The 22,049-nt window shown below is 44.3% G+C and overlaps 1 protein-coding gene and 2 long non-coding RNA genes across 3 annotated transcripts in view; 2 read left to right on the plus strand and 1 right to left on the minus strand.

Annotated features, from left to right (window-relative positions):
- LOC310888609 (uncharacterized protein) overlaps positions 1 to 22,049 on the plus strand; it is a gene marked incomplete at both ends in the record, with an annotated part of 380,131 nt that overhangs the window by 152,298 nt on the left and 205,784 nt on the right. The gene's annotated exons all lie outside the window — the stretch shown is intronic.
- LOC310888691 lies at positions 80 to 8,728 on the plus strand. Its single transcript, XR_014576059.1, has 2 exons — positions 80 to 2,059; positions 2,213 to 8,728. It is a non-coding gene; the product is annotated as an uncharacterized lncRNA (long non-coding RNA).
- The window catches only part of LOC310888698, a 30,462-nt gene continuing 13,714 nt past the window's right edge, over positions 5,302 to 22,049 (minus strand). The window contains exon 2 of the long non-coding RNA XR_014576068.1: positions 5,302 to 14,576. This is a non-coding gene — a long non-coding RNA (uncharacterized lncRNA). The remainder of the gene's footprint in view (positions 14,577 to 22,049) is intronic.

The raw sequence follows: 22,049 nt of genomic DNA on the forward strand, positions 1-22,049 counted from the left end.
GGGGGGGGGGGGGGGGGGGGAGGGGGGGGGCGGGCCGAGAACAGGGAGAAAGACAAGTACTAAATTGATATTCAACAGAAAAGCATTTACTGGGTGTATGTGACCATGTAAGAAAGAGTTTTTTCTAGAGATGTCATATTGTTTAGAGGAAAGGAATGTGGTATTGAGATATGCTTGCAGTGATAACAAAGCTTACCAGACCACCTTGTAAAATGCAGACAACCAGTCTCCTTAGGTCTGGTTGAATTAGGTGAATTTCACGGTAATTAGGTGAATAGGTGAATAGGTGGATTAGGAGAATTAGGTGAATTTCACGGTATTTAGGTGAAATTAGGTGTCAAGTCAAGCCAGATAAGGGAAGAAACATTATCACCTCAGAGTAAAAAAAGTCAAAAGAAATTTGAAAAATAACAGGCTGGCAACTGAAAGCCATGTATTGTCTGTGAAGCACTGGATAGACTGTGAACCTGGACTACCCAGTCAATGGGGAAACAGGGGAGTGTCCTGGTCATTGAGAGATAAAGAATATAAACTGTACTATGTGACTAGTAGGTGCGCTCTTGCTTGTGGGACACCCGCCATTGCAATCGTGAATAAAAATGCTACTTCACTGAGATCCTCACCTGAGCCTATGTTATTGGCTACAGAGTGTTTCTCACAATTTGGGGGCTCGTCTGGGATCCAGTCACCTACCGGGGAGCCCCGCCGCCACTGCAGCAGGAAGGCATGACCCGCTGATTTCAGCACTCCTGTGCTGTGGTGACAGTGGTTCTGCAGAGAGCTGACAAAGGAACCGAGACTGGTTAAGAAGGCAGGATCAGTGAAGAATTAGGGAAGAAAAAAAAAAAAAAAAAAGGGTAGGCACTCCGGTTTTGAGAACTGATATCGTTGAGAACTGATCTCGTAACTGTGCATGGTTTAGTGGCTGATATTGGTAGTAGGGTGATGGTTGGACCAGATGATCTTGGAGGTCTTTTCCAACCTTAATGATTCTGATTCTATGATAAGGCATACCTAGGAGAGTACTGGACTGGTGGTGCTGTTAGTGTTATGGAGAACCAAATGGATGTTTTATTAATGTCTCTTAGGTGATGGGTCATAAAGTATAATAAGCATTGTCAAATGTACTTACATTATCAATTAATCTATGTATACTGAGATATTTAGGGAGTATACCGAACAGTCAAATGAATCTTTGAAAGGGAACCCTGGGAGGGAACAAGTACAACCTGACCTTTGATAAGAACCTGAAAATGCTGAAATGAGTTGAACCAGAACCAAGGAGCAGAGAGAGCATGCGTCGAGTGAGAAAGGTGAAAAGTTTAGCAGAGAGGAAGACTCCTTACTGCATCTGGACGACCACCAGAGAGCACCACGCATGTGCAAATGGGAGGAGAGCTAATTAGAATGGAATGCGAGGCTGATGTTGCAACCTGTAATGAATATGTATACCTTACGTAATGTTGAATGTATAAATAATGGCTGGGAAGTAACGGGACTTGAAGCCAGATTTGGGCACCTGCCCCGGCTTCCAGCGCTGAATAAAGCACCTTCATATAATCACTTGGTGGTTATGTGGTTGCTATGCTTACAGTGCTACTGGGGAGGGATAGTGGGGAAATAATATTTAATCCTGATTTTTCTTTAAGTACATTATAGTTGTCATAGTTCTTCCTGCTTTCAATCAATGGCCAAATTAAACAAACAAAAAAATGTGTTCTTCCTGGGTTTTATAAACATAAGTTTGAGTTAATCTAGGTAGACTCAAACAGCAAAGTGAAGATTGCTCTGCTGAGTGTTTTGTCCTAATTTATTATCTGTTTTAAAGATGATACTTTAATTGTGGCATTTAAGTAAAATTTGAATATTATTGCTTTTTGTAACACAGGAAGGCAATCTGAAGAGATATCCAACTCCATATCCTGATGAACTGACGAATATGGTCAAAACTGTCCAGACAATTGTTCATAGACCGAAGGATGAAGAATCTACTGAAGATATTGCCAAGGAGTCGAAACAAGAAAGCCAGAGAGTTTCTGTAAAAGATGTTGGGGTAAAGGTTAGATACAGTATTCTTTTCTGATTTCATCGATTCCTTTTAATTCTCTTCTCCCTCCCCACTAATGCTTTAGCAAGGAAAAAAAAATCAAAATAAAGGACAGAACCTACCTGTTTACCATCTTAAGAAGTCTAATAAATGTTTGTTTTGCAGTAGCAATTTTCCTCTGACACTAAGAACAAGGAATGTGACTTGGGAGCTGGCTGCTTTGGTTTCTGGAGGATAGCAACTTTATCATCCTCTGATTCTTTAACCGCCAAACTTCAAAAGGAAAATCAGGATCTCTCAGTATCTTGCCGCTGCCCTCATGACTTGAGGTTTTACAAGATAAGTTGTGTAAGGAATAGTCCAGCAATTCGTGCCACTAAGGGGTGTGAAGGGTTAACATCGAGGCCTGGGTTTAGGCGAGAAGAGAACAAAGGGATTTCTTCAGAGAAAAACTGCTGACTTTGCACAGACGTGCAGTAACTTCTGACAGCCGGCCAAGAGACCACTAGATAAGGAGGAAGAATATGAGCCTCCCTGTCCGAGCGGCCCCCGAGAAACTAACAGAGACTGATAAGCAGGCGCACCTGGGAGGACTTCGGATTCGGGAAACCAATTATAATAACCCTGCCTCTTCTAGAAGTAGTAATGAATATGTATTAGCCTAGGAGCATAAAAACCAGCCGCCTTACGTAACAGGTGTGCGTCCTGGTGGAGCAGAGACTCCCGGCGCACCCAGCGCTGTTTGCTTGCCTCTATTCATTTAATAAATTGTAAACTTTGATTGTAATCCTATTTGGGACTCAGTCATTTATAACAATTGGGGGCTCGTCCGGGATGGTCTTGGTTCCTGAATTCTGACTTGATCTAGGAGGGGCGCCCCCACCATTTGGTGGCTCCTGTTCGAGTCAGGTCAGGGCTAATGCCATCTTGAACCTGAATAAGGGCAAGCAAAGATTTAGATTTTTTTATGAGCTCCCTTTGCCGGCTGCAGCACTATATTTTGCCCGTAATTCTGCGCGCGAAGATCCGAACGAAGACGACGGAGTCGTAAGTATTTAAGGCGTATACCGTTCGGTTGGGTGGGTTTCGGTTGCCTGTGTGTGTGAGAGTGTGACTGAGACGGAACGTAGTTCCGAAGCGATTGTGGAGGTCTTCTAACCGCGGTTCCAATCTCCCGCGAGGGACTTGGCCGGTGAAGGACCGAAGCGATTCCTATAGGATTCGTGGGTGGGTGATAGGTCCTAAACCCCCTGCAAGACACTCTCACTAAGGCAACCAAGGGCTGTAGGAATTGCCACAGTAAAATTCCTAGATGGGTCAGACAAAATTGAAGACCCGGGACCAGAGAAAAGGGAGCAAATTACCAGACATACCACCAGAAAGTCCATTAGGGATAATGATTAGAAATTGGAACGATAGGGGCCCCAGAAAAGGGAAAAAGTAAATTAAAAATGGTTCAGTATTGTATGACAGAATGGCCAAAGGAGCCTTTAAGACCACATGTCTTTTGGCCCGTTTTCGGATCCTTTGAAGACTGGGTTTGCCAGGCCTTAAATATACATGTTAATTCAAAGGAACCTTTTAGCCAGGAGGAAAGTGATTATGCAGGATTATGGATCAGGATCTCACGTACTTTTCCAGCCTCAATATTTACACTAAAAGCAGACGAGAAGTTTGACGAAGAAGAGAACAAAAAAATAAAAAAGAAAAAAAAAAGGAAAAAGAAAAAGATGATGAATGGGAGTCATTGGATAACCTACCACCTCTATATCCTAACAATCCACCCCCGGTGGTGCATCTTGTAATCCTGTTTTGTTCTTAAATGTTTTGACTGTGTCAAGGAGGAAGGTGGGAGCATTATCTAAGTAACAGTTTAGAAGTTTGTGTATATTCGCGGTGGTGTTCGGTCAGTTTCCCAAGTATCGGGGGAGCGGGGCTGACTGATTATCAAAGTGGTAGAACGGAGAGTCACTTCTTTGGTGGTTCGGGCCTGAGCTCTGGGAATTTGGTAAGAAGGGGGAGAGCGAATTTATTTAGGCCTCAGTACCTTTTTAAACCCCCATCTTGACGGATACACAGGAGTGATTCCTTGTTTTGTGTAGGCTTACTAACAAAGTGCATGAGAAAAATTAGCATTTGGCTTGAAATTCGGTCTTATTGAAATGTAAATTTTGTGGAAAAGGTGTTATTGTTTGTCTAGAAGACAGAAGGCTGAGTGCTTCAGGTGTTTTTCCGAAGTCCTGCGGATTTATGATTGGAATGGGGCTCATTAATAATCTGAAATAGTAAAGTTTGTATGTGGAAAGAAGAGTTTAATCCCAGAGAATTGGGACATTTGGGAAGAAGATTAGGAAAAGATAGTAAAAACCTGCAATAAAAAGGTTTGCGTGGAAATTGAAACAAGGGACAGTAACTAATATAAATAAATAAAAGGGAATGGGAAATCAAGGAAAAGGGGAAAATCCAAAAAAAAAAAAAAAAAAAAAAAAGACGTCCTAAAAAAGAAAAAGCCTCCTTGGGTGCATATTGGCACATTGGAAGGATATTGTTAGAAATGGGGGCACAGAAAGCAAGAGGACTTTCACTAAGTATTGCAATCAATGGTGGCCACTATATAAACTAAATGGCCACTTTATGGATCAATCGACTATAACAGTGTCTTGCAATTAATGTTTTTGAGGAGAGAAGGAAAATAGGATGAAATGTTGTATAGTGATATGTTGTTTCAGCATGTTGGAGGGAAAAGGTTTGGAATTAAGTTGGCCCCTGACTGAGCCTTTGGTGTTGGCATTAGAAAAGTACGGGCTGGAGAAAGGTAAAGGAAGTGTTAAAAGGGTTGTTGAAGGTGTTAAAGGTTGTGTGGCATGTAGTATTTAACAGAGCTGTTTGAAGTTGAATGAGCAGGGGAAGAGGATGTAGGAATGTTAATAGTTCCGCCTCAACCCGAGGCTGAGATCTCTAAATCGCGGTGTGAGCCCTCTGGGGCAGGGGGACCGTGATGGGTCCGAGAGAGTTGTCGTGGAAACAGAAAAGCAGCTAACTTTTGAAACAACCTGAGTTCGTGTGTGAGCTCAGATTGCCAATGGGACCGCTCAGGGAACTTTCAACGATTGCATTCCCCTGACCGACCCCCTCACTGAGACCCTAATCACCCCGGAAATTATGTAAATACTAAAATCTGGTTAAATTGGCTATTGGGAATTGAGAATCTGTTCCAACAAGGTCCAAAAGAAACCCCTATGGAATTTATGGAATTTTTGAATTTCTGGACCAACTTTGAAATGCAATGAAAAAAAAAAAATGGACCTGGCTTAAAAAAAAAAAAAAAAAAAAAAAAAAAAAGAGAGAGAGAGGCAACTGGCTAACCTCTTTCAAGGGCAATCAGCCCCTGATATCAGAAAGAAATTGTCTTAGGCTGCAGGACAAACAACAGTCAGGAATGATGGGGACCTGGGGCATCTACCCTAGCAGGTCCACTAGTTGAAATAAAGCTAGGAAACGAAGACAGGCTTGAATTTTTTGTTGGTTATGGGAGCTTCTTTCTCTGTGTTAATTAGGCTGTAAATGTAATAGGAGCAACATATTCAGTGTTAAATAGTTTAAAAGGACGATTAGGAACTAAGACAACTACAATAATTGGAGCCACAGGGAAAGAGGAAGAATGGTCATTCTTACAACCCCTTGATTTGCGTTTTGGGGGTGAGGAACTAACCCATAAATTTTAGTATGTACCAGAATGCCCGATGCCACTCTTGGGACGGGATCTATTAGCCAAATTAGATGCAACAATAACCTTTGAGGATGGAGAATTAATAATGAAGGTACCTGAGTCCAAAGTAGGCCAAATCCTAATGATCAAAGATAAACCCTTTGTTAATATTCCAAGAGAAGTAGAAAATGCAGTTATAGCAACAGTACGGGAAACAGATGTACCAGGGAAGTCGAAACTGGCACAACTGGTAAAGGTGGAATTAAAGGAAAGAGCCAAACCTGTTTGAATCAAACAATATCCACTTAAGATAGAAGCTAGGCACGGGAATGGTGAAAATTATTGACAAATTTCTCAAATATCAGATTCTGGAAGAATGTAAATGGGAATACAATACTCCAATTTTTCCAGTAAAGAAGCCGAATGGCGAGTATAGATTTGTACAAGATCTTAGAGCAATAAATGAAATAACAAAGGATATTCACCCGGTAGTAGCTAATCCTTACACATTGTTAACATCTGTGAAAGAGAAATATAAATGGTTTACCGTGATAGATTTAAAGGATGCCTTCTTTTGCATACCTCTTGATAAAGATAGTAGAAAATTATTTGCCTTCAAATGGGAAAACGTATTGAAGTTTTTGGACCACATATGGTAACAACCGTTTTGGAACAAAGGGGGGGGGCACTGGTTATCACCCAGCCGGATGATGAAATATCAGGCAATCCTAACTGAACAAGATGACATAACCTTGAAAACGACTAACCTGTTATATCCAGCAGTATTTCTAGGAACCGTTCCAGAAGAAGGACCGTTGGAACACAATTGTGTGGAAATAATCGAACATACGCCAGCCACAAAGATTTGAAGGATGTACCCCTTGAAAGGTATTCAGTGGGAATACCACACTCCGTGGCACCCACAAAGCTCAGGGAAAGTAGAAAGGATGAATCAAACAATAAAACAACAATTGGCTAAGTTAATGATTGAGACACAGCTGCCCTGGACGAAATGCTTACCATTGGCACTTTTAAACATAAGAACTAAACCACACAGTGAGACTGGATTATCATCATATGAAATGTTATATGGTATGCCTTATTCTCAAGGGATGCCCCTAGGGAACAATGTAGTTGAGGATCATAGTATCCAGAAATACATAATTACCATTGGAAGGAGATTACAGGAGATAAGAGAAATTGGGATGATGACTCAGACACCACCTTTAGGATTTGCTATTCATAAAATACAACCAGGAGACAAGGTCTTAATAAAAACCTGGAGAGAAGAATCATTGAACCCCCGATGGGAGGGACTGTACCTTGTTTTACTTACTACTGAAACAGCTGTGAGAACAGCAAGAAGGGGTTGGACCCACGCATCCAGAATAAAAGGACCAATAACTACCGAAGCCTGGAGGGTTGAGTCCACTCCTGGGGAACTGAAACTGAGACTAAAGAGGAACTGATATCCCAGCAATGAGGTTCTGCATGAATTAAGGGCACTGGATAAAGAGGACAAGGCTGAAGGGAGGAAAGGGAGAAGGCAAGACCGGGGTAGGACCCTCCACTGCGGCGTGTATGGTCTACCGAGGGAGGCAACCCCTATGGGTATTGACCGCCGAGTGAGAGTGCCTCGACCGGACTTCTCCCACACCAAGATCAGTTTGTCCTGAGAAAAATAACATGAGAACCTTTTAAACCCATAATAAAATTGTGATTAGTTTTTCCAGGAGCTGGATCACCCTGAAGGGCTGAATGGTAACACAAGCTCTGAAAGCGGGCCCAACCCCATGATTGAAGGCGCTTCCCACACTCTCAAGATTGGATGGCGAAAAAGGCTTATAATATGACAGGTCGCCAAAGAGAACTGAATTGTGACTGTAAGTGGAAACCCAACGTGGGAGCTTGGAAGCGTGCATATACGAGTACAAACGGGGCAGACATTGTAACAGGACCACTCGGTAACAAGGACACTCTGTATTATCACGCCCCAAAGGGTAAAGATGGATGGGATGGTCATTTTCCAAACGGGACGTGGGCCCTAAAGGGACATTATTGGGTGTGTGGCAAACATGCTTACAAGAGGCTACCTGGAAACTGGTCGGGAATATGCTATGGGGGGTACATAAGACCCTTGTTCTTTTTATTGTCACAAACACAAGGAAATCATTTAGGAATAAGATTATATGATGACCTGAACAGAGTAAAACGATCTATTGATACTTCCTTATCCGGGGATAGTGCCCAAAAATGGGGAAAGGATGAATGGCCTCCTGAAAGAATCATACAGCATTATGGGCCAGCTACCTGGAACCCGAATGAGTTGGTATCAGGAGCCCGAGAACCTATTTATAATTTGAACCGAATAATTAGGTCGCAAGCTATCCTCGAAGTTGTAACCAATTAAACAGCGACGACCTTGGATCTTCTGGCTGATCAATCCACTCAGATGAGGAATGCTATCTTTCAACGTAGAATGGTCTTAGACTATTTACTAGCAGAAGAAGGGGGAGTGTGTGGAAAACTGAACGATTCTAATTGTTGTTTACAAATTGATGATAATGGAAAAGTGGTTAAGCAGATAACAAAAGAAATTAAAAAGCTAGCCCACGTCCCAGTACAAACTTGGAAGGGTATGGATTGGGATTTCTTTTCATGGTTGCCCGGTGGACCATGGGTTAAAAGGATGCTATTTTTATTTTTATGTGGTGTAATGACATTATTGTTTATACCTTGTATGATACCTTGCTTTACGTTGTTGATACGGCGGATAATAAATAGCACCCAGTTTGTGATGACTTTGGGAGAGAAAAGGTGATGTGTCGATAATGATGCTTAAGAAATGGACACCCCGAGAACTGACTGATGAAATCCAACTGCTACTAACAAAAGTTGAAGAAGAGACACGAATTGATGATATTAAAAAAAAAAAAAAGGGAGGAATTGTAAGGAATAGTCCAGCAATTCGTGCCACTAAGGGGTGTGAAGGGTTAACATCGAGGCCTGGGTTTAGGCGAGAAGAGAACAAAGGGATTTCTTCAGAGAAAAACTGCTGACTTTGCACAGACGTGCAGTAACTTCTGACAGCCGGCCAAGAGACCACTAGATAAGGAGGAAGAATATGAGCCTCCCTGTCCGAGCGGCCCCCGAGAAACTAACAGAGACTGATAAGCAGGCGCACCTGGGAGGACTTCGGATTCGGGAAACCAATTATAATAACCCTGCCTCTTCTAGAAGTAGTAATGAATATGTATTAGCCTAGGAGCATAAAAACCAGCCGCCTTACGTAACAGGTGTGCGTCCTGGTGGAGCAGAGACTCCCGGCGCACCCAGCGCTGTTTGCTTGCCTCTATTCATTTAATAAATTGTAAACTTTGATTGTAATCCTATTTGGGACTCAGTCATTTATAACAGTTGGGAAGGCAAGAGTAGCCAGTTGGCACACAAGTCACTTAAGATGCAGCATACAAGTGAGGTGATAAGTGCTGTTTGGTGCTGATGTCTCATTACAGATATTTCTGGCCTTTTTTTACTTAACTGGAAGCTTAACGGTATGAATTTACTCCAATAAGGAGGAGAGTAGAAACAATTGGCAAAGACTGGGGACTATATCTCAGTAATCTACAAAGATTTTTGCAGATTACTACAGATTTTTGTAGATTACTACAAACCTGGGCTGGTCCTTCGTGGGTTTCTCCACTGGCAGCATCTCTTTTGGGAGCTGGTCCAGGTGTGGGTCTGTGCCACGGGGTCCATCCATCAGGAGGGGGTTGCTCCAGCTTGGGACCCCCCCATGTGGGAATAGAAATGCTGTTTTTGCAGTGTTACATTGTATAGAAGGAAGGAATGTGGTATTGAGATATGCTTACAGTGATAAGAAAGCTCAGCAGGTGACCTCCTAAAATGCAGACAACCAGACTCCTTAGAGCAATCAGGTGAAAATCACTATGTTAAGTCAAGCCAGATAAGGGGAGAAAACATTACCATCTCAAAAACAGGCCGGCAACTGAAGGCCAGGCATTGTCTGTGAAGCATCAGATAGATTGTGAACCTGGATTACCCACTCCAGTGGGGAAACAGGGGAGGGTCCTGTCATCAAAAAGTATATAAACTGTGTTTTTGGAACTAGTAGGTGCGCTCTCCTGCTTGTGGGGCGCCCGCCATTGCAATCGCGAATAAATTACTACTTCACTGAGATCCTCGCCTGAGCCTAAGTTATTGGCTACAGAGTGTTTCTCACACCCACCCCCACCCCGATCACCTGCTCCTGCATAGGCTCCTCTCCATGACTAAGAAAGGACTAAAAAGTTTTAAGAGTAATAGGTTTTTAAGGAATCAGGAGCCACGAAGTCTGAAGGAAAATGGATACTCCCTGATGGGAGAGAAATGCTGAATAAAGTGCTAATGAGGCAAATATTAACTGTTTTACATCAAGAGAGTCATTGGGGGGTGCAAGCAATGTGTGATGCTGTGCTAAGAAAGTATGTCTGTGTAGGAATATACACTTCAGTGAAGCAAATATGCAGAGGATGTACCATATGCCTAAAGGTAAATAAAAAGGTCATCCATAACTCACCTAGAGGGGGACGGGAGCCAGGGATTCGACCTTTCCAAAGTATACAGGTAGACTTTACTGAGTTACCTAAAGCAGGGAGACTTAAGTACTTGTTGGTCCTAATTGACCACGTGACTGGATGGGTGGAAGCTTTCCCCTCGGTATCTGCAACTGCGAACACGGTGTCTAAGGTATCACTGGAGCAAATAGTCCCTAGATATGGGATAGCTGAAAACATTGATTCAGATCAAGGAAGTCGTTTCACTTCACAAGTACTGCAAGGGTTAATGCAGGCCTTAGAGATTGAGTGGGATTTTCACACCCCCTGGCACCCCTCCTCTTCTGGGAAGGTGGAGCGAATGAACCAGACATTAAAGAAGCAATTAACTAAATTAGTGTTAGAATCCTGACTTCACTGGGTAAAAAGCTTACCCTTAGCACTGTTCCAGGTTCAAACAGCACCAAGAAAGGATATAGGAATTTCACCATATGAGATGCTGTTCGAATTACCCTATCTGGGCAGAAGGGATGAGATACCGCAATTCGAAACAAGAGAGTTTTCTTAAGAACTGTATTCTGGGGTTGTCCTCTTCTTTGTCATCTCTCAGGACCCATGGGTTGTTGGCTCAAACCCCACCTTTGGAATTCCCCATTCACCACCATCAGCCAAGAAACTGGGTCCTGAGCCTGAGGCTATGTTATTGGCTACAGAGTGTTTCTCACAAGGTGCTCCAGGCTCCAGAGTAAAAGTTCCCATGCGGCCTGTGGAGAGGACTGTGGTGGAGCAGGTTGTCCCCCTGCAGCCCATGGTATACCACAGCAGAGCAGATTTCCATGCCCATGGAGGAGCCCACGGTGGAGCAGGGGGAGCAGGTGGATCTGACCTGAAGGAGGCTGCGGCCCATGGAGAGCTCCAACAGGAGCAGATTCCGGGATGGACCTGTAGCCCATGGAGAGGGAACCACACAGGAGAAGGTGACCTGGCAGGAGCTGCTGCCCGTGGGGGATCCAGGTTGGAGCAGTATGCTCCTAATGGATGGACCCCGTGGTATGGACCCATATTTGGAGCAGTTCTTGAAGAGCTGCTGCCTGTAGGAAGCCCACACAGGATCAGTTCGGAAAGGACAGCATCCCGTGGGAGGGACCCCATGGCGCAGGGGAAGAGTGACTGAGAAAGAGCAGTGGAGACAAAGTGCTATAGAGTGACCACAACCCCCATTCCCCCATTCCCTTGTGCCGCTCAGGGGAAGGAGATGGAAGAGGGTGGATGGGGGGAAGGTGTTTTTGGTTTCTTTCCTTTGTTTCTCACTTCTCTAGCTTGTTAGCAATAGGCAATAAATCTTACTGTCTCCCTACTCTGAGTCTGTTTTGCCTGTCACGATAATTGTTGAGCGATCTCCCCGTCCTTATCTCAACCCTTGAACCCTTTGCACTGTATTTTCTCCCCGTTTCTCTTTGAGGAGGGGGAATGAGTGAGTGGTTGTGGTGGAGCTCGGCTGCCCACTTGAGTAAAACCATCACAACTGCTACGTCTTAATAGCTTCAAAAAGAATTTTCATTTTCTACACTATTTAAAGCTGTGAAGCACGTTCTTTTAAAAACAAATAGGTTTGGAAAACTATGCAAGTTTCTTTTCTGACATAATAGTTAAACCAGGCCACAGACAACTTTTTTGGTTAAGTCAACTGCTGCACAATTGTATTATCCTGAAAGGCTGATTTACTCCTTGCGTACTATAGACACCACAATAAATTTTTTCTCCCCAGTGTATATTATACACAAAAAATATATTTTCTTAGTGTCTCACTGTAGCAAAATGCATACTTATGCGTTTAAACTAAAGAAAAAAAAAGTAGTCTCAAGAGCTTTATCTCCCTGAATTGAACCACAAGAGTACCAGAAGAGAATAATAAAGTTGGCAGCTCCACATATACTGCAGATCATTAAGGAGGTGCTGCAGAGGACATCTTCATGACAGCTACTGTTTAGTTTTCCAGCAAAGATGAAACCCTGAAAACACCGGTCAGCAAAAAAAATTGCCGGCAGCTTCAACAGAAATTGCATTTAGCCTAAATACATTATAGCATTTATTTAAATGTCTCTTATCACTACAAGAGACCTCCATAAACTACTCTTTTCAAAATATTGCATATAATTCATGCTATTAGGGTTAATTATTGCAATTAAGGTCGGAGTAATTTTGTAAACAAAATTTATATTAGATATATGCTTTAATTATAGCTACTGTTCCTCAGTTGGGAGCAACTTAATTTACATAGCTACCGTCCCAAATTATATGCCCTTTAATTTTTACTGAAAATTAGTGACATCAGAAAGAACAAAGGAGGATAGAAAGTATCTATATCACATGAATGAGTAGAATGTTTCACACCTGAAAGACTTAAATTCACACTTTCTGATGCTATACATTTCATTTTGGCATTTTTATACTGCAGACACCACAGCATGGTAGCTATACACACAAAAAGGGTACTCCAATGGAACATACAGTTTTCCAGAGTCACTAAGAAAACTGTCTGCTGTACTTTAAGGGCCAGCAATTCATACTTTAGCTTACCGCATGCAATTAATTCTCTACTAGAATGATCTGGACAGATTGAATATTCAATTGTTAGCTCCTCCTCTTCTCAACCAAAATACATGAAACCAGTACTCCTATTTACCAGTTACTGTTGCCAGAGGAAGACACCTTTTATTGCACATCACAAAATATTCACGACTCTATAGCTGGTTATTCATATCCCATCTTTGGGATCTCTGTTTCTCTCTTTATTGACATTTTGTACCTTTGTTAACCTCCTTAGATCTCCAGGATCCAACTCTGAAAATTCAGAGCATTCCTCTAGCTCATAGAAACAGCAGGAACTGCAAAACCATCAACCTGCTTTTAAGCTGTGATCTACTTCCCAATATGCACTACATTTTTAGTCTAACTATAGAAAAAAAAAAACATCCAAAGTATTTTAAATAAATTTAATACAGACTTATTTTGGCAATATTTTTAACTGGTTTTGTCTAAGTTCCAATATCTGGAGTTTAGTTAATCTGTTAGATAAGAGAATAACAAATTATCGTAATATACTGTATTTTATGATAAAAGCAATCTCATAACTTATTTATATTGCTAAATTTACATTTCAAAAAAAATCTATACATTTGAAATAATTTTTTGTTTTAAGAACAAAAATATGTTTTGTGCATAAGTCTGCGTGCTATTTTAAATTAATTTATTCATTTGGGTTTGGTTTTGGTAAAGCAGCTTGTTATAAATTAGTTCTGGTAGAAATCATTCCCGACACATCGTGGGTAAGGTAGATTGAATTTCAATTTATTTGAGCATTTCAGCAAGCAGCGATAAGTAAAACAGCGCTGGGCAGCCGGGGAGTCTCCTGCTCCGCCAACGGCATGCACCTAAGCCCGCCAGAGTCTCGATTTATAGCCTAGTAGTTCCGGGTTTAGTGGCACCTCCTGGTGTCTTCTACAACTGCGCGGCCTGTTGCTAGGGGGTCTTCGTCAGTCCTCTGGTGGTCGTGGGGATGAAGATCGTCGTCTTCCTCTGCGTTGGGGTCATGACTTTGCTGCAGTATGTGTGTTCTCATGCGAGGGGGAATGCCATTTTGCCCTTATTTGGAGCTGGTTTCTACTGCAATTGTTAACTTAACAGGAAGCTCCCATACTTGTTTTTTTCCTTCAACAGGATATTGGGGGGTATAAGCAATCAACCGTTGAAACCTCCCATCAGCAACATTTAATGAACAAACAAGGCTTTACCCATTACACAGCTGATTCACGGAAGAACTCTACAACTCAAAAGCAAATGAGTTATAAAGTAGGTATGTGGTTTATTTTGGCGCCGGGCGCATGCGGGATAGTTCCCAAAGACATACGCAACAATTCGCTCACCCGCATTCTCTTTTATCCCCTAAAATATTACATATGCCTTGTTTCGCAACACATCAATGCATATTCATTTCCTAGCTCCGCCTAGCCCCGCTTTGTATGCTAATTGTCTTATCAGTCCTTCTGCGCTTGCGTTGTACTCTCTGGTGGTCATCCGGGTGGTCGTCGGGATGAAGTAAGACGTCTTCATCAGAGTTGAACTTTTCACCTCGTCTCCTTGCGCGTGCTCTCTGAGCCCTTGGTCACAGTCCGAACCATAAGGTTGGTTTGATCTGGTTCTCGGGGTCCGAGGGGCTCCTGTTACGTCAAGGCCTTGCAAGTTTGGCATTCTTTATCTTGTCCTTTTACAAAAAATGTGAAAACAGAACTACTAAAAAACAAAGCAACTGGAAGGGTGTTTCTTATACTTGCTCAAAAGGTTCTTGAAGCTGCTCAGCTATTTCTTTGCTTTGATTGGCTTCAAGGACTTTAAATCAAGTTCATGGTAAAATCACATGGCAATATCTCTCCAGGGAGACTTTTAGGCCTTCCAGTACCTAAAGGGGCGGAAAGGCGGGGGGGGGGGGGGGGGGGGCAACAAGAAAGCTGGAGAGGAACTCTTTATCAGGGAGTAGAGAGACAGTAACAGCTTTAAACTAAAAGAAGGTATGTTTAGAGTAGATATAAGGAATAAATTCTTCACTCTGAGGGTGGTGAAGCACTGGAACAGGTTGCCCAGAGAAGTTGTGGATGCCCCCTCCCTGGAAGTGTTTAAGGCCAGGTTGGAAGGGGCTTTGAGCAACATGGTCTAGTGGAAGGTGTCCCTGCCCATGGCAGGGGGGTTGGAACTAGATGATCTTTAAGGTCCCTTCACTGGCATCTTGAGGCACCTAGATTTTGCTTAAGGTTCCACCGGACATGCAGGAAACATTTTCCCATAATGATTTACTATCTTAGTCTGCTGCAGGACTTTCTCAATTCCTCGCATTTTTCTGCAACCAGGTGCCTAGCAGCAGCTCAGTTTTATCATCAAGGTAATTCTTTTTTCACATCAAGGAGCTACCACATTTTTCCTATGTGCCAATACATGGACAGGAACTGGGAGCCCACGCTAATGGCAAAACACTGGAAATCTCAAACCAGTGGTACCGTAAAAGTCGGTCAAAGAAACTCTCTAAGACTCAGTTTGGAGTTTTAGAAAGCAGGCATTCTTTAATTGCGGCGCCAGACGCACAGGGGATCGCTCCACCTAATGTGCGTGCCGAATTGTCCAGGCTACAGGGGATATATATAGTCAAAACATACATATTCATTAGATTTCTGAGAAATAATTAACATATTCGTACTATTTCCCGTAATTCGTTAAAATCTGTAAATGTCCCTGATGCATGCGCATTTGTTTCCACTGGTGGTCTTCCGGGGGTCTCTGGTGGTAGTCAGTAGTCTTCCTCACTAAGTTTGTTGCTTGAACCCAGTTCTTGCGCATGCTCAGACCATCTCGTTCTATCTCGTTCTTTCTTATGTTGTTGTTCCAACTTAACCATGCATACTAAACTAAGCATTTACACATCGAAGGACATGTGCATACCAGGAGTTCCTCACCTATTCTTTACAGGCACATCCTCCAGGCCTAGGTTATTCACCCCCCCCCCCCCCCCCCCCCCCACCTGGGATACAATTCTGTATGGTCTTACAGATAAGGCAGATTCTTTAGTGAGTAATGTAGCATTAGACATACAAAGTTTCTAGTCTTCCTTCTATTGACTTGCAGAAAACAGACTCCACAACCTGCAAAGTTGTAAAGTAGAACCAAATCTCCATTCATATGTTAAACTATGCACACCCACACTTTGTTTGACTTTAGCCAGAACCCACTGTACTACACTTTTAATAAGCCAGTTCCGTGAACTTAAAGACTGCTTTTGGTGAAAGAAAGGTTCATAGCTTTGCGACCTTGTTTCATATTGTGATATATGGAGTAATAATTCGTGTCAAGAAGATGGTTGATGTTAATAAAGAAGGGGGAGATGTGGGAGTGTGGCCATGGGGGTCGACAAGCCCCATGGTTGGTGATAACATCGGACTCTTAAGGATGAGACCATCAGGAATGTAAAGAGTTGAGAGGGAACCAAGAAGGGTGATTCAGGAGACACCTTGTTGTCTCGGGTTGCTTGTTCTCCCGCCGTTAAGGCATGGAAGTTGCTGGGGGTTTGCTGGTTGCCGGGCAAAGTTGTTTGACCAATGAAGAGTTAGTGGAAAAGGACTGCTGTGGGGCGAATAGTATAAGAAGGGAGCCTGTGCTCAGTATGGGATGCAACACGATATGATGAAGTTCTGTCATCAATAAAGTAGCAGCAGTTACTGATCCTAAAAGAACCCTGGTGTCCGTGTGGTCGTTACGCTACAAATGGCACCCGAACAGGGACCTGAAGAAAACGAACAGGGACCTGAAGAAAATGAACAGGGACATGAAGAAAAATAGGGACATGAACAACAGGAACAGGGACAGGCTAACAGAACAGGGACCAGGACAGGAACAGGGACACTGATCGCCTAATGAAGATAGGTTCGGCCAAACTCAGCAAACCGCTCTAAGACGCTCGTATAGAAAGTCGCTGGAAATAGGCGCACCGGAGCTGGAAGGAAGCTCAAGCTGAGAGAAATGGACCCGCGCACACAACTGCCCCTTGCTGGCTGAAGGTAAGCAGTTGCGTGCTTTGGGGAATCATACGTCCTTAGAAACAAAGACTGTCCTGGTAACCTTACAGCTTATTCCCTTTATTAACAATCAGACAGTTTATGATCCTGAAACATGGGACCAAATTGAGGTCAAGGTGTGGGACTCTGCTACTAAAAACAACAAGGTTGCGACAGGATTGCTTGGCACCTGGCGAGCAGTCTCTGAGGCCTTAAAGAGCCATGTGCGACCGCAATCAGAAACGTGTGGTTTGCCAGATAGTGAGGGAGCTGCGGGCTCGTCCACCGATCCTTCTGCTACACCATCGGCCCCCCCGCCGCTACTGCCATCGCAGGCCTTTGCTGTTACGCCCCCTGGTGATCTGAACGTTCCTTTCGATCCAGGCCCTATAGGCCCTGAAAAGGAGCCGGATCTGTTTCCCTTCAATCCGGGAGGAATAGGATACATAAGGCCTGAAGGCCGAGTTGCTTAACAACTTAAAGCGAAACATATTGTTCCCACGACTAGCCCTGGAACTCTCTGGTTTTTGTAATCAAGAAAAGGAATGGAAAATGGAGACTGTTATATGGTCTGAGAAAAATTAATGAAGTCATGGAAGATATGGGAGCACTTCAACCAGGATTACCAACTCCAACTATGTTCCCCCAGTCATGGACATTAATAGTAATAGACTTAAAGGATTGTTTGTTAAACACTTGCCAGAATTCGGAAAACTTTGCCATGTTTATGTTTCAATTGATACCTTTTCTGATTGTACATATGTATAGGCGTACTCGGGTTTCTTATGAATATCTAAAAGCAATGTTCTATATATTTAGAAAGTTCGACGGTTGTGTGTGCGTGCTGGTAGAGCGTAGACTCCCCGTGCACCCAGCGCTGTTTACTTGCCTTTTATAAATATTACTAAATTCAGATTGAGTTGTATCTTCATTTATAACAATGTTCTACTCTCTCTTACGCTAATCCTAAGAGATTGAAGATACAAATATCTAATTTCTTATGTGTAGAGCAGAGGCTACTAGGGAAACTTTTTCAACCTCTCCTGGCTGGGAGATACAGGTTGTGTCTAAACTAGTAATTTTCTTGCAGTAATTAATGAGAAATATTGGCCTGAAGCAGTTGGCATTTCTCTCATTGTAACTGGGAGGATTAATTCAAGTTTAATATAATAATACACATCAAATACTTAGACTAGCTGCTCTTTAAACTGCTGGCATAAACACCCATGTTAAGCATTTGAATTGTTACAGTGGAACTGAAAACCTGGTTCCCGCCCCTATTCGCATGTGTACTGGAGTCCTCGGGTGGTCATCTGGCATACTCTGGTGGTCTTTTGATGAAGGCCAGAAGTCTTCCTCGCTGCTAACATTCTGACCTTTCCTTTCTTTGACAGACTTCAGCAGTGAAGCCAGTTCTTGCTGGTTCCCTTATCTATGCATACAGTCTTTTACTCCCTTATCTTTGGGATCTTCCTGTCCTTGTGGTTAACATACAATAGCGTTAGCTAAGACTGTGAGAAACACTCCGTAGCCAATAACTTAGGCTCAGGCGAAGATCTCAGTGAAGTAGTAATTTATTCGCACTTGCAATGGCGGGCATCCCACAAGCAGGAGCGCGCCTACTAGTCACACAGTACTGTTTATATACTTTATTTTTCGATGACCGGGACCCTCCCCTGTTTCCCCATTGACCGGGTAATCCAGGTTCACAATCTATCCGATGCTTCACAGACAATACATGGCCTTCAGTTGCCGGCCTGTTAAATTTCAGATTTCTTTTGACTTTTTTACTGTTTGAAGTGGTAATGTTTCTTCACTTGTCTGACTTGACTTGACACCGTGATTTTCACCTAATTGTTCTAAGGAGTCTGGTTGTCTTCATTTTACAAGGTCACCTGCTAAGTTTTCTTATCACTGCAAGCATTTCTCAATACCCCATTCCTTACCTTTAAACAATGTAACTCTGCAAAAACAACATTTTTATTCCCACAAGACCTACAGAATGAGCTGATGTGCGGAAAACAGACACCACAAACTGTAAAGTTGTAAAGTATCACAGAATCACAGAATTGTAGGGGTTAGAAGGGACCTCGAAAGATCATCGGGTCCAACCCCCCTGCCAAAGCAGGTTCCTTAGAGCAGGCTGCCCAGGTAGGCATCCAGACGGGCCTTGAATATCTCCAGAGAATGAGACTCCACAGCCTCCCTGGGCAGCCTGTTCCAGTGCTCCGTCACCCTCATCGTGAAGAAGTTCTTTCGCATGTTGGTGCGGAACTTCCTGTGCTCCATTTTGTGGCCATTACCCCTTGTCCTGTCCCAACAAACCACTGAAAAGAGGTTGGCCAAATCCCTCTGTCTCCCACACTTCAGGTATATATACACATTGATAAGATCCCCTCTCAGTCTTCTTTTCTCCAGGCTGAACAGACCCAGGTCTCTCAGCCTTTCTTCACAGGGAAGATGCTCCAGGCCCCGTATCATCTTTGTGGCTCTCCGCTGGACTCTTTCCAGGAGATCCCTGTCTTTTTTGTACCGGGGAGCCCAGAACTGGACACAGTACTCCAGGTGAGGCCTGATCAGGGCAGAGTAGAGGGGGAGGATCACCTCCCTTGACCTGCTGGCCACACTCCTTTTAATGCACGCCAGGATCCCATTGGCCCTCTTGGCCACCAGGGCACACTGCTGGCTCATGGTCAACCTGTCATCTACCAGGACCCCCAGGTCCTTCTCCTCAGAGCTCCTCTCCAGCAGGTCATCCCCCAGCCTGTACTGATACATCCGGTTGCTCCTTCCCAGGTGCAGGACTCTACACTTGCTCTTATTAAACCTCATTTGGTTTCTTCCTGCCCATCTCTCCAGCCCGCCCGGGTCTCGCTGAATGGCAGCACAGCCTTTGGCGTGTTGGCCACTCCTCCCAGCTTTGTGTCATCGGCGTACTTGCTGAGGGCGGACACTATTCCCTCATCAAGGTCGTCGATGAAGATGTTGAACAAGACCGGACCCAGCACCGACCCCTGGGGAACACCGCTAGTCACAGGTCTCCAGCCGGACTCTACGCCGCCAGTCACCACCCTCTGAGCTCGGCCAGTCAGCCAGTTCTCAACCCACCTTACTGTCCACTCATCTATCCCACACTTTCTCAGCTTTGCTAGCAGGATGTCATGGGAGACAGTATCGAAAGCCTTGCTAAAGTCAAGGTAAACGACATCCACTGCTCTCCCCCTATCTACCCAGCTGGTGATGCCATCCTAGAAGGCAACGAGGTTGGTCGAGCACGACTTCCCCTTGGTGAATCCATGCTGACTACTCCTCATAACCTTCTTCTCTTCCAATTGCTTGGAGATGGCATCCAGAACAAGCTGTTCCAACACCTTGCCAGGGACAGAGGTGAGACTGACTGGCCTGTAGTTTCTCAGATCCTCCTTCTTGCCCTTCTTGAAGACCGGAGTGACATTGGCTGTCCTCCAGTCTTCAGGCACCTCTCCTGTTCTCCAGGACCTTTCAAAGATGATACAGAGCGGTTCGGAGATCACCTCTGCCAACTCCCTTAGCACACGTGGATGCATCCCATCGGGGCCCATGGATTTGTGTGCGTTGATCCCACTCAGACGCTCCCGAACCACTCCTTCGTCAACCAGGGGGGAGCCCTCCATTTCCCAGACCCTTTCTCCTCCCACCAGGCTCCAGGAGGCCCGGGGGGAAGTCCTTGAAGCAAAGACTGAAGCAAAGAAAGCATTCAGTATCTCCGCCTTCTCAGCATCTCCCGTTACCAGGACACCCCCCTCGTTCAGCAAGGGACCCACATTATCCCTAGTCTTCCTTTTACTGTTTACATACTTAAAAAAAAAACAACAAACCCTTCTTATTATCCTTTCTCTCTTTTGCAAGCTTAATCTCTAGGTGGGCTTTAGCCTTCCTCGTCGCGTCCCTGCAGGCCCTGACAACACTTCTGTACTCCTCCCAAGAGGACAGGCCCTTTTTCCACATTTCATAGACCTTCCTCTTCCTTTTGATCTTGTCGATGAGCTCCTTGCTCATCCACGCAGGTTTCCTGCCCCCCTTCCCTGATTTCCTACTCTTAGGGATGCACCGATCCCGAGCTTGGAAGAAGTGCTGTTTAAATGTTGCCCAGCTCTCACAAGCACCCTTGACTTCTAGTAATGTAGCCCATGAGACACCCCCAAGCAAGTCCCAGAAGAGGTCAAAGATGGCTCTCCGAAAGTCCAGGGTAGCAATCCTGCTTTTTGCCTTACTTCTTCCACCATCTTGAACTCCACCATCTCATGGTCGCTGCATCCCAAGCTGCCCTCAACCTTCACATCCCTAACAAGCCCATCCCTGTTGGTAAGGACAAGGTCCAGAAGCACCCCCTGCCTCGTCGGCTCCTCCACCACCTGCATCAGAAAATCGTCTTCAATGCATTGTAGGAACCGTTTGGACTGCACGTGCCTGGCCGAGTTGCTTTCCCAACAGACGTCTGGATAACTGAAGTCCTCCGTGAGAACCGGTGCCTGGGATCGTGAGGCTACTACCAGCTGCTTGTAGAAGGCCTCATCGACCTCCTCCTCCTGATCTGGTGACCTGTAGTACATCCCCACAACAGTGTCCCCCATACCAGCCCACCCTTTAATTCTCACCCACAAGCTCTCCACTTGTCCTTCACCCTCCCCCAGGTGGAGCTGGGTACACTCTAATTGCTCCCTCACATAAAGGGCAACCCCACCCCACAAGTAGGTATGTTTATTCAGCACGCAGTAACCATTCAGCGCTGGGCAGCACAGGGGGTCACCCCACCACAATCGTGGGCACCCGCCACAGTAGTTCATCTTGTATTTATACAGAAGGGGTTACACAGGTAAGGAAACGCCTATACATATTCATAACCTCTCCCCAAAAGGGCGGTCTTTATTACAATGAGTTCCGAGAAATCGTTTCCATCGTCTCTGCCTTTAACTCCTCCCGACTGTGCACGCGCAGTGCCTCCTGGTGGTCGTGGGCCGGGGTCTTCAGGATGAAGGTTGTATATCTTCCTCATTACGGGCTGGGGTCTTCAGCTGCAAAACTCGTCTAACCCGGTTCTTGCTTAACAGGGAATGTGCTATCTTCACAATGGCCTGGGCTATAGACATCCCTTATCT

This window comes from Anser anser (genome assembly GCF_964211835.1).
Source record: "Anser anser genome assembly, chromosome: W".
Taxonomy (NCBI): Eukaryota; Metazoa; Chordata; class Aves; order Anseriformes; family Anatidae; genus Anser; species Anser anser.